Raw genomic sequence first — 9,302 nt, 5'->3', positions numbered from 1 at the left:
TTTTGAGATTTGACATCCGTGAAAGGGTTGAAGGGACAGGCCCTGTTAACTGATTGTTCTTCAATGTCCCGCATAGTAACATCGCCATAAATGACCAATCTATCCCTTACAAAGGGGCAAGCAAGATTCGTGAAAATGACCAATCTACCAAATAAAAGCAGAGATGGTACTAACAATTCCTCGAGCTGTTTGAGCTTAGATGTCAAGAATGGAATATCTCCATATAGCAAGTTACCGGATAAATCCCTACAGAAAACAAACCAAAACAGATTTCAGTTAAATCCTCCATTACATTCTCAATCCCATAACTTCAGAATGCAAGTAAATGAGAGATTTCAGCAAGATGCAGTTGCTAATCTCATCAGGGATTGACCTGGTCAGCTGATTCCCCTTCAAATCTCTGCATATCAATGCAACCAACATAAGCATTTGAGCTTAAAATGATTTCATCCAAATGCATATTTATCCTGATGCAATAAACTAAAACACACAGTGCCTGTAAGCTCTGTAAATCCCCAATGGCTGGCGAAATCTCCCCGCCGAGATTCAAATTCGAGAGATTCCTTCACAGAAGATTCATGATTGTAACGAATTAGAAGTTGAAATCAGACAAGAAGAAAGAAGAAAGAAGAAAAAGAACAGAATGTATGTGAGTTACAGAGAGACGACGATGAAGGAGAGATTGTCGCAAGCAACCCTGTGCCAGGAGCAGTAATCTTCGTTGCCATCAGCATTCCAGTCGAGGAGCACATTCGCAACGTTGCTAAACGACGCCTTGATGGACACATAGTGTTTTCCCTGCGAAACAAAACTCTCATTTCACTTAAAACAGAGGACTGAAACTCCAAATCGTTTTTTACTGAGGGCATTGCTAAAAATAACAAGGATTTGATGCATAACATCTCAGCCCTTTGTTTCCTTAGACTTGCAAGCTCTTGGAAAACAAGCATCAGAGAATACAGGAAAAGAAGCTTTAGCCGCTTAAAGCATTTTGAGAAAATGACACAACTAAATCAGCCTGTATCTTAGAAATAATAAGGTTGCAGTTGCTTCTTAGGCTTTTACATGTCTTGCTGTATCTTAGAAGATTGCTGCTGGTTTTTGTTAGAATATCTTGTCACTTGAGCTGCATTCTTCAATATCGCCACAGCCTGTATCATAGAAAAGCATGATTTCACATGAGCCAAAAGCATGTCATATAATATTCTTATTACATGTCATATAATATTCTTATAATAAGCAGCACCAAAGTCACAAGGGTGGGTATTTGGACTATTAGAACTTACATTAGACCCATTTTTTTCCCTTCCATGCGACAAACCAATCCATCCCTAACCCAGATAAAAAATCTATTCACACAGTTTATGCCTCTGTAACTGCTAAAAAATGAGAGTAGCAACCTTTGGTGGAAGTCATTTGATGAGGAGCAGTGACAACTTGTAGCCCATCTAACAGGTGGAGCCCACTTGAGAGTTTGAAAGGCCCGATTTTTGGTGTAGCACAACTACCCTACATACATGAACACTTCTTCCATCAAATAAAGACAATTGGCAAAAAGAAACAAGCAAACAGCCAGACATGCGAGCAGCTCCCTTGGATATGATCATAACAGAAAAGATTTGCATATTGGATCCTTCCAAATATTTGCAGGATCATTTTCCAATATGATCATAACAGAAAAGATTTGCATCAATTAGATCCTATCATTTTCCAAGACAGCCAGACAATTAGATCCTCAGTAGACAAGCTAGCTGGACCAATTCCACCCTGATTTGCATCAACAGAAAAGATAGAGATTTGGTTGGGTACTTCATCAAAGCATACAAGTATTACAATATATATATATATATATATATATATATATATATATATATATATCATTTTCCTACCACAAATGTTGGAAATTTTAGCATATCATCAGATCTTTTACCCATTACGTTTCCTAAATCATCATCACATCAATTTTCCTTTCCCTGACCAATAGTCAAAAGGATCAACATCCTATCTTTATGCTCCAAACCACGCACATTCTGGGAGAGGAACTTCATTAATCACCATTCTTACATGCCCCCTAGTACTCCCAAATCCATACTTTGGGTGGCTCATGCGTCCAACATATCATTAGCCATGCTACGCACTTGTGGAAACAAACTATTTAGCTTATCACAATATAGACGAACTTTTATTCATAAGACTTTGAACACCTTGCTGCTTCTTTCCACTCTTTTGCAAATACCAAAAGTCTAACATAATCAGTGATCCACTTTCTCCTACAAAGCTCAAGTGTCACTGTTTACAAAGGAAGAAATCAATATTTTGACATGCAAGTACAGCCAATACCCAAAGGATAAGATATAGGAAAAGTTTTGCTAGCTAGAATTGAAGAACATAAATGAAAACCAACCAACCTGGAAATCCAGTGACACCAACAACATCGCCACGTTTGGTACCAGAATGGAATCTAGAAAATTCGGCTTCACCAATGTCTGAGTGCCTATTGTATGTAAATAAACAAAATCAAAATGCTTCCATAAACAAGCTATGAAATCATAAATTCTACAACAAAAGAATGAAATCTTTTTATTTGGTTGTTTATCTTGATTACAATGAAATCTTCACACACACACACACACACACACACACAAAATCCTTTGAAATGAACAATTTTGCAGGACAGGAAATAATGTCTTTCGTAGAAGTTAGGCTGGTGTAATTATGTCTGTGTTGTCTATATTTACTCAACTCCAACCCAGGTGTTTAATTACCTTTGTTTCAACAATAATGCCTTTCTATCTAGAGTGGAAAATAAGTGAAAAGAAAAAAGTAAAAGGAAAAAAAAAAAGAATAAAGAAGTGTCCCTCCCAAAGGAGATCACAGTGGTAGATACCTAGCATAAAAAAGATAATTGTTATCCCAAACTATCCAGTAGAGTTTCTTATCTATGATCATCTGGCCAAAAGGCAACCCTTCAAACCATCAAGTTTATCCAAGAGCCTATGAGATTGAAATTTTCAAAAGCATATAATCACAACATTGCAAGCAAACAACAAATTATTCTTGTCCTTATTGACTTGTAAGTCCTAACCATTACATTAAGAGCAAAGAATAATAGGTCCTTTGCCTAGTACAAACTTCATATTGATGAACCCCACCTGTCTTCCTAAGCCTTTATACATATCATTAATAGTCTAATTATCAACGCATTGCTGTATTTTGTATTCAATGTGTTGAAAATATGTACAGTTGATATAGAGATGATATATTTTGTAAGATATCTACTGGCAACAAAGAGCTAGGATCATCAGCTACATACAAGTACACAGCAAATGCAGAATTGCAGAGTAAAAAACAGATAGGTTCCATTCTGGTCCCTTATCGGTGTCATGTTTTGTTTTGTTTCAGTTTGAAACTGATACGACTTGGACAATACTGAGTTGCATCGGATGATATTCTAAACCATGAGTCAGTGGGCTCATCATTACATGAAAATTGACGTTTCACTATCTTACTGAGACAAATCCTAAAACAGATAAATTATATGCCGAGAAAATGCAGAGGTAGCTGTAAATTCATTGTTCTTACAAGTCTCATCCTATTTTAGCCTGTCAATACTGAATGCCTCCAAGAAGTTATTCCAAACTCATAAAAGAAATAACTCAAGGAATTAGTTAAGATATCAACTTTTCTCTTTTACTCAGGTTCTAGAACTTGCCATGGCAGGCTCCTGCATGAAAGTTTCAATTTTGAAATAGAACTGATGAAAAATTTCAGAAAAGAGTCTGAGACCATAAACTAGCAAAAATGACTTGCATTTGGTAATTCTACCACAAACTTCTGAGATGGCCTCATTTAATGTACTTTAGTGCAAAACTATTAAGGATTCAAAATGCTAATCAAGCAAAATTATTTACTTTGAAAATGGAAAACTGAAAACTATATTTATATAGTTTTCTTTAGGTTACCACGGGCCATCAGTTGATCCCCAAGTGCTTTCCACCAATTTGATGAGTGCTCTTCCCTAAGCCCATGCAATGGAAGCTTGTCAAAATGATTATCAAGAATCCTCTTGACTGTAAGAGAAAAAAAGAAAAAACAAGTATTAGTAGCATTCTCATTCCCAAATCATCATTAGTAAAAAACAAGGTGAGAATAGTTTCAGATGATAACTTGTGACTCAAAGCTGGATAAACATAGAGAACAGAAATTGCGCGCGCGAGGAAATTTGGAGAACAGTTCGAACAAGTATTAGAGAAACATTTCCAGGTTACAAATACAACTCCGAAACATTCTAGCAAAGAAATAAGGAGTCTAAATGTGAAAAAATTTGTTCAACCAATGAAGAAGTTTTTGTTAACTTTTGAAATGCCAGTTGATCTGAATTTGGGCAAACCAGATATGCAAATGCTCAGCAGCTGAACAATCTGAGACATGAACAATAAAAGGAAACATGCCCTACTTTATGCAAACCAGTTAACTTTTTTTTGTACACTGGAGAATTTATGTTTGGATTGCGTAGATAATCATGAATATTTTGAGTTTCATGATAAATATTTGTAAAATATTTGTAGATTACAGCTATTTCTAGGACTACATGAAGATAACTGTTTGCTAGACACAAAAGAACAAATCGAAGTTCTAAAGACTCATTTGGCCTCACTTTTGAAACCCAAGGCAGGGCCTCACATGGATGGACCTTAATAACCCATTTGGGCTACCCATCCAGTTGCATCCCCACCTATACTCATAGCCAAGGTTTAAAAAAACCATGACTCTGACCTTCTTCTTCTTCTTCTTTTTTTTCCTGAGTTACTGAACTGGGACTTATGCCTTACTTTCTCAATCAAGCACTATCTAATAGTCTATTGATGTAAGTTGATTACAATCAACAAGTTAGATAAACAATACAAAATATCAAAATTAAGACAATCAAATTCTGAAGTAAAGAAATTAAGTGCAAATGTTTTGTTTATTTCATCAAAACTACTAGTGAGCAACAACATGGTATAACACATGAGCAACAAGGTGAACTTAAAAAAAGTGTTAGATACTTATATCTGCTACCCATTCACTTATACCTGAAAATAGAAATTGCCACTAGATTAACCCATATGGTGAGTCCTAGAAATGCAACGTCAGTAACTGCTCCAAATTAAAGCTCAAAACTCGTAGGCATCGCTCACAGCTGACCAAATCAACTAGGATCAGGAGGCCAAAAGAAAATTCTGAAAGAACTCATCAATAACTAGTATCTAGTATCACTCGTATTGACTCATAAGTAACAACAGGTTGGCGGTGACTTTTCTGAGAAAACTGAACCTAAACCGGGCATCTCTTGAAATTTTAACTTCTTTCAGTTTTTCCAGAAGGCATAGCTGGTGACATTAGTTAACTTGCAGAGAATAACAGTCATATCAAACATATCTAACACGATTAAAACTTTTATAGAATGAAAAAAAAAAAAAAAAAAAAAAAAAATTTACAACTATAACCTAATACCCACCCAGAATGCAGAGCACCACACATCTTTTTGGGAACTTTTGGACTGTAGAAGCTATATGAGTAATGATCTCTATAACCTGTTGTTGAACCTGCATTCATTCACGAGAATTTGACTGCACTGCTATACATAAAATATTAAAAATAAAGGACAAAATGAAAGGATGAAGTACCTAAACATTTTTCTCACCCCATCCAGGAACAGCACAGAGAAAACGGATCAAGATTTCTGCAGACTGGTCAAGGTTGTCAAGACCTTCTACTGCCTGTTTTAACGAGATAATTGCTGCCAACAGAATAGAGCTTACTATGTACATCTTTTTTTTCTTTTTCTTTTTTTTGAGAGATGACAAGAATTTTTTATTAAACCACTGCCAAGAGATCAAGGCAACAAAAGAATACAAGGCAGCCGCAGCTATGAAAAACAGGCAAAAAGGGAGGCAGATCTCGCCTCCAAGCAATCTCTAACTAAAAAAGAAAATTTCCCTAACCACTATCTCCTCAGAAGCACTTCTATTGAGGAAGCAAAGAATCAGAATAATTCAAGCCAGATCAAAGAATCAAGCCAAAGTGCCAAACTCAGGGAATTCATAAGGCAATAATAGTAATTCCAAATTTACCAAGTTTACTTATTATCAGAGTGATTCACACCGTAACTGTTCTATTGAACTTCACACCAGGCTTAACTGCCAAAATGCATTAATGTTCAGAAGTGTTCCGAATAAAAAGTCAACCCAATAAGTGGAAACTATTCAACAACTAACTGAAGGACTTTATGTTAATGCAGCTAGAATGCGGAGCAAAACACTGGTGTTAACAGGCAGGTGGAGATGATGATGATGTGTCACTTTTAATGGATAGTGGATTCATCCAAATATCTAGCCACTTGCATTTTATTTTATTTTTTATTTTATTTTATTTTTTGCATATTTGCTTACTGTCTTAAAATCAGTTTTTTTTTTTTTTTTTCAAGGTGGGTAGCATGCCGCCAGACGTATATTAAGAAAACAGGGGATTTCTGCACACTTGGTTTTGAGATGTACAGAAATTGGCTTTTCTTTTGGATCTTAATACCTTAGTCGAGCAAAACAAAAATCGCTGACAGTCTGAGTTAAGGCCATTAAGCTATGGCTTGATGCAGTAGTCGAACCAATTCAGGAATTTATCGAGATGTAAGGAGACAAAAATTAGTGGTATATCCCTAGTATTCATACTGACAAGTAGCCCTCAAATTGCAACTGCAATCCAACTTGAAAGATTGGTAATTGCAATGTGAAACTAATCTTGTGTTGTCGTGGTATATCCCTTCCACTCCTCCTCAAACATTAACCAAATTTCCGATATCTCCCAGTGCCTTCCTGTTATTCCCTTCACCTGCAACAGGCTTCTGCTTTATGCCCAGAGTAGCTAATCCACCTCTTGGTTGTTGAAGAACTATTGGACTTGATGCCATCTCTTCTCCTTCCTGATTCTGCCAAAACACAATGGCACCAAGGCTTGAGATCACCGGCGATAGAGAGACCTGGAAGCAGCCGTTCTGGGTCTTCACTTCGGTATTTGAATTCGCCGCCGCGATCAAAGATCAACGGACGAGATTAGAATGGAAAGAGATCCTCCTTCAATCCTCTTTTCTTATTCTCTTCTCCTCTCTTTGCCTCAAATTTTCTCTCTGCTCTCTATTTTCTTTGTTTTTTAACCATGCCCCATTTGATTTTAAAATAAATTTTAAACACACACACAACAATGATCCAAGCATTTTGCTCCATCATACGTATTCCTTCCAGATAAACGACCTAAAATCTTATCACAACCAATTCCCAAACTCTCCAGTCTCTTAAATTTACATTTAAAACATTTAAAATATTTAAAGATCTTTTTGATACAGGAAGCCTCGTTATTTCTGTGGATCCTGCCACTCACTAACTACTCTTCCAAACAAAGAACCCGAACAAGAAGAAAAATAAGAGAGAGAGAGAGAGAGAGAGAGAGAGAGAGAGAGAGAGAGAGAGAGAGAGATGATCTCACAGCAACTAAGGTTGGGAACTGACCTGGATCTTCAATGGAAGGAGCTACCACATTATTCATCACATCGCCTCCAGAAAATCCAGAAAATTCTGAGAAGCAGCTTGCGTTGGAGCTAGGGCTTTCTTCGGTGCTGCTTTCTGTTGCTGCTGAGTAGCTATCAGCTGCGACAGATCGTCATTATCGTCATCTCCCAACAGATCGAAAGGGTTCGCAGTCGCCATTTCCTCAGCTAATTGAAAGAAAACCCTAACGCGCAGAGATATAGAAGCAACCGAGAAAACCCTACCTTTTTCCCACAGATTGGTCCATCGATGCAAGATCTACATCCAGAACGAGCTCTCTTTTTCCCCCTTTTACCTTTTCTTAAGGTGAGAAGATGAAAGAGATCTGGAAACCTTTGCCGCAACTAAAGAGAGAGTGAGAAATGAGGGAGAAGATGTGCAGTCAATCTTAAGGGGAGAAGACTGGAGATTTAAAGAGAGAGACAGAGAGAGAGAGAGAGATGCGAGACAAGAGATTGAAGAAAAGGGCAAAGCAAAAGAGCCATACATGGAAAGAGGGTACGGTCCCTGCATTCGGAAACGACTTAAAACCGTGTGCAATTAGAAACAACTTAATATCATTTCGGAACCACAGCGCTGGCCGTACTTGAACAATTTTGGTGTAGTGTCGTTGATCTGAAACTCCATTTTCAGCGCCATCAAACTTGAATCTAAACTTACCATCTTTCTCACCATACATTGAAAGAAAATCCATCACCAAACAATAGAATCTTCAATAAACAGGGCACTAAACCAAAACACGAAAAAAACATTCAAATAGAAAGAATCAAACAACAGAAACCCTTGTAGGAAAAATAATCAAAATCAAAATGTAACACCCTGCACTTTTCAGTACTTGGGTTTTATTATGGAAACCCAACTTAGTGTAAACATAGATCTAGTCTACTTAAACATTTAACTTCATGCTAACCAGAATCCAACCTTCAAGTATACTCGTCATCTTTATATTGAACTATCCATCCATTGAATTACAAATAGGACTATCACATCATATAGAAAATTCATTTCTAGGATCTCGATCTCCAATATGTATAATGAACCATCCATTGTTAATATCAAACCTCGGATCATCCAACCCACCGTTCATCAAGTTTACAACATTCCATTGTATGGTTCATCATTCGAAAACACAAATTGGATTATCTAGATTGATATTCAACTCTCATATCACATCTAAACATTCTTTAGGACCCTTGGGGTTATTGATAATTAAATACTAGTCAATCCAACCGTTAGATGGTTTGAATGTATGGTAAATCGAGATTCAATAATTAGATAGACGTTCACGTAGTGTGGCCCACATAATGACGGATAAGGATTGATCTACCGTAAGGACAATTTTATTTAGGAGTAGGCACTACAATTTTAAGTTAAGATAATAATGATAATAATTTATATTATGAAATATGTTATTAAAAAAAAAAAAGGAAAAAGAAAAAAGAAGGTATTAATAGTGAAAGCCCATAGAATAAGTGTCTCAATCATTCAAACAAATTCCTAAGATCCTTTTTTACGGTTAGAGTTTGGATTGAAATCAATTTGACCATTGGATTAATAAAAGGCTATAGAATAACTCCACCTCAAGTTGTATGACCCACCTAAGCTTTGGATCTTCCTGATCTTTGATCAGAGACCCCTACTGAGTCCCCTAAAAGGAATGGTTGGTGTGAATTGAACAAAACATCACTGTAGACCCCATGTCCTGTAGACGTGTGCACC

At 36.6% G+C, this 9,302-nt stretch overlaps 2 long non-coding RNA genes across 2 annotated transcripts; both read right to left on the bottom strand.

The window, feature by feature from the left end:
• Positions 1-204: 204 nt before the first annotated feature.
• On the bottom strand, positions 205-1,742 carry LOC131247366 (uncharacterized). The gene is made up of 4 exons (XR_009171681.1): positions 1,401-1,742; positions 659-1,151; positions 492-563; positions 205-400 (listed from the first exon to the last, which is right to left on the bottom strand). It is a non-coding gene; the product is annotated as an uncharacterized LOC131247366 (long non-coding RNA).
• A 3,594-nt stretch (positions 1,743-5,336) lies between these two features.
• LOC131247365 (uncharacterized) lies at positions 5,337-8,035 on the bottom strand. The gene is made up of 3 exons (XR_009171680.1): positions 7,545-8,035; positions 5,670-5,782; positions 5,337-5,588 (listed from the first exon to the last, which is right to left on the bottom strand). It is a non-coding gene; the product is annotated as an uncharacterized LOC131247365 (long non-coding RNA).
• Between the last annotated feature and the right edge of the window lie 1,267 nt (positions 8,036-9,302).

This window comes from Magnolia sinica, chromosome 5 (assembly GCF_029962835.1).
Source record: "Magnolia sinica isolate HGM2019 chromosome 5, MsV1, whole genome shotgun sequence".
In the NCBI taxonomy this organism is placed as follows: domain Eukaryota; kingdom Viridiplantae; phylum Streptophyta; class Magnoliopsida; order Magnoliales; family Magnoliaceae; genus Magnolia; species Magnolia sinica.
The sequence above is the reverse complement of the archived record's forward strand: the minus strand, read 5'-3'. Positions and strand labels throughout refer to the sequence as shown.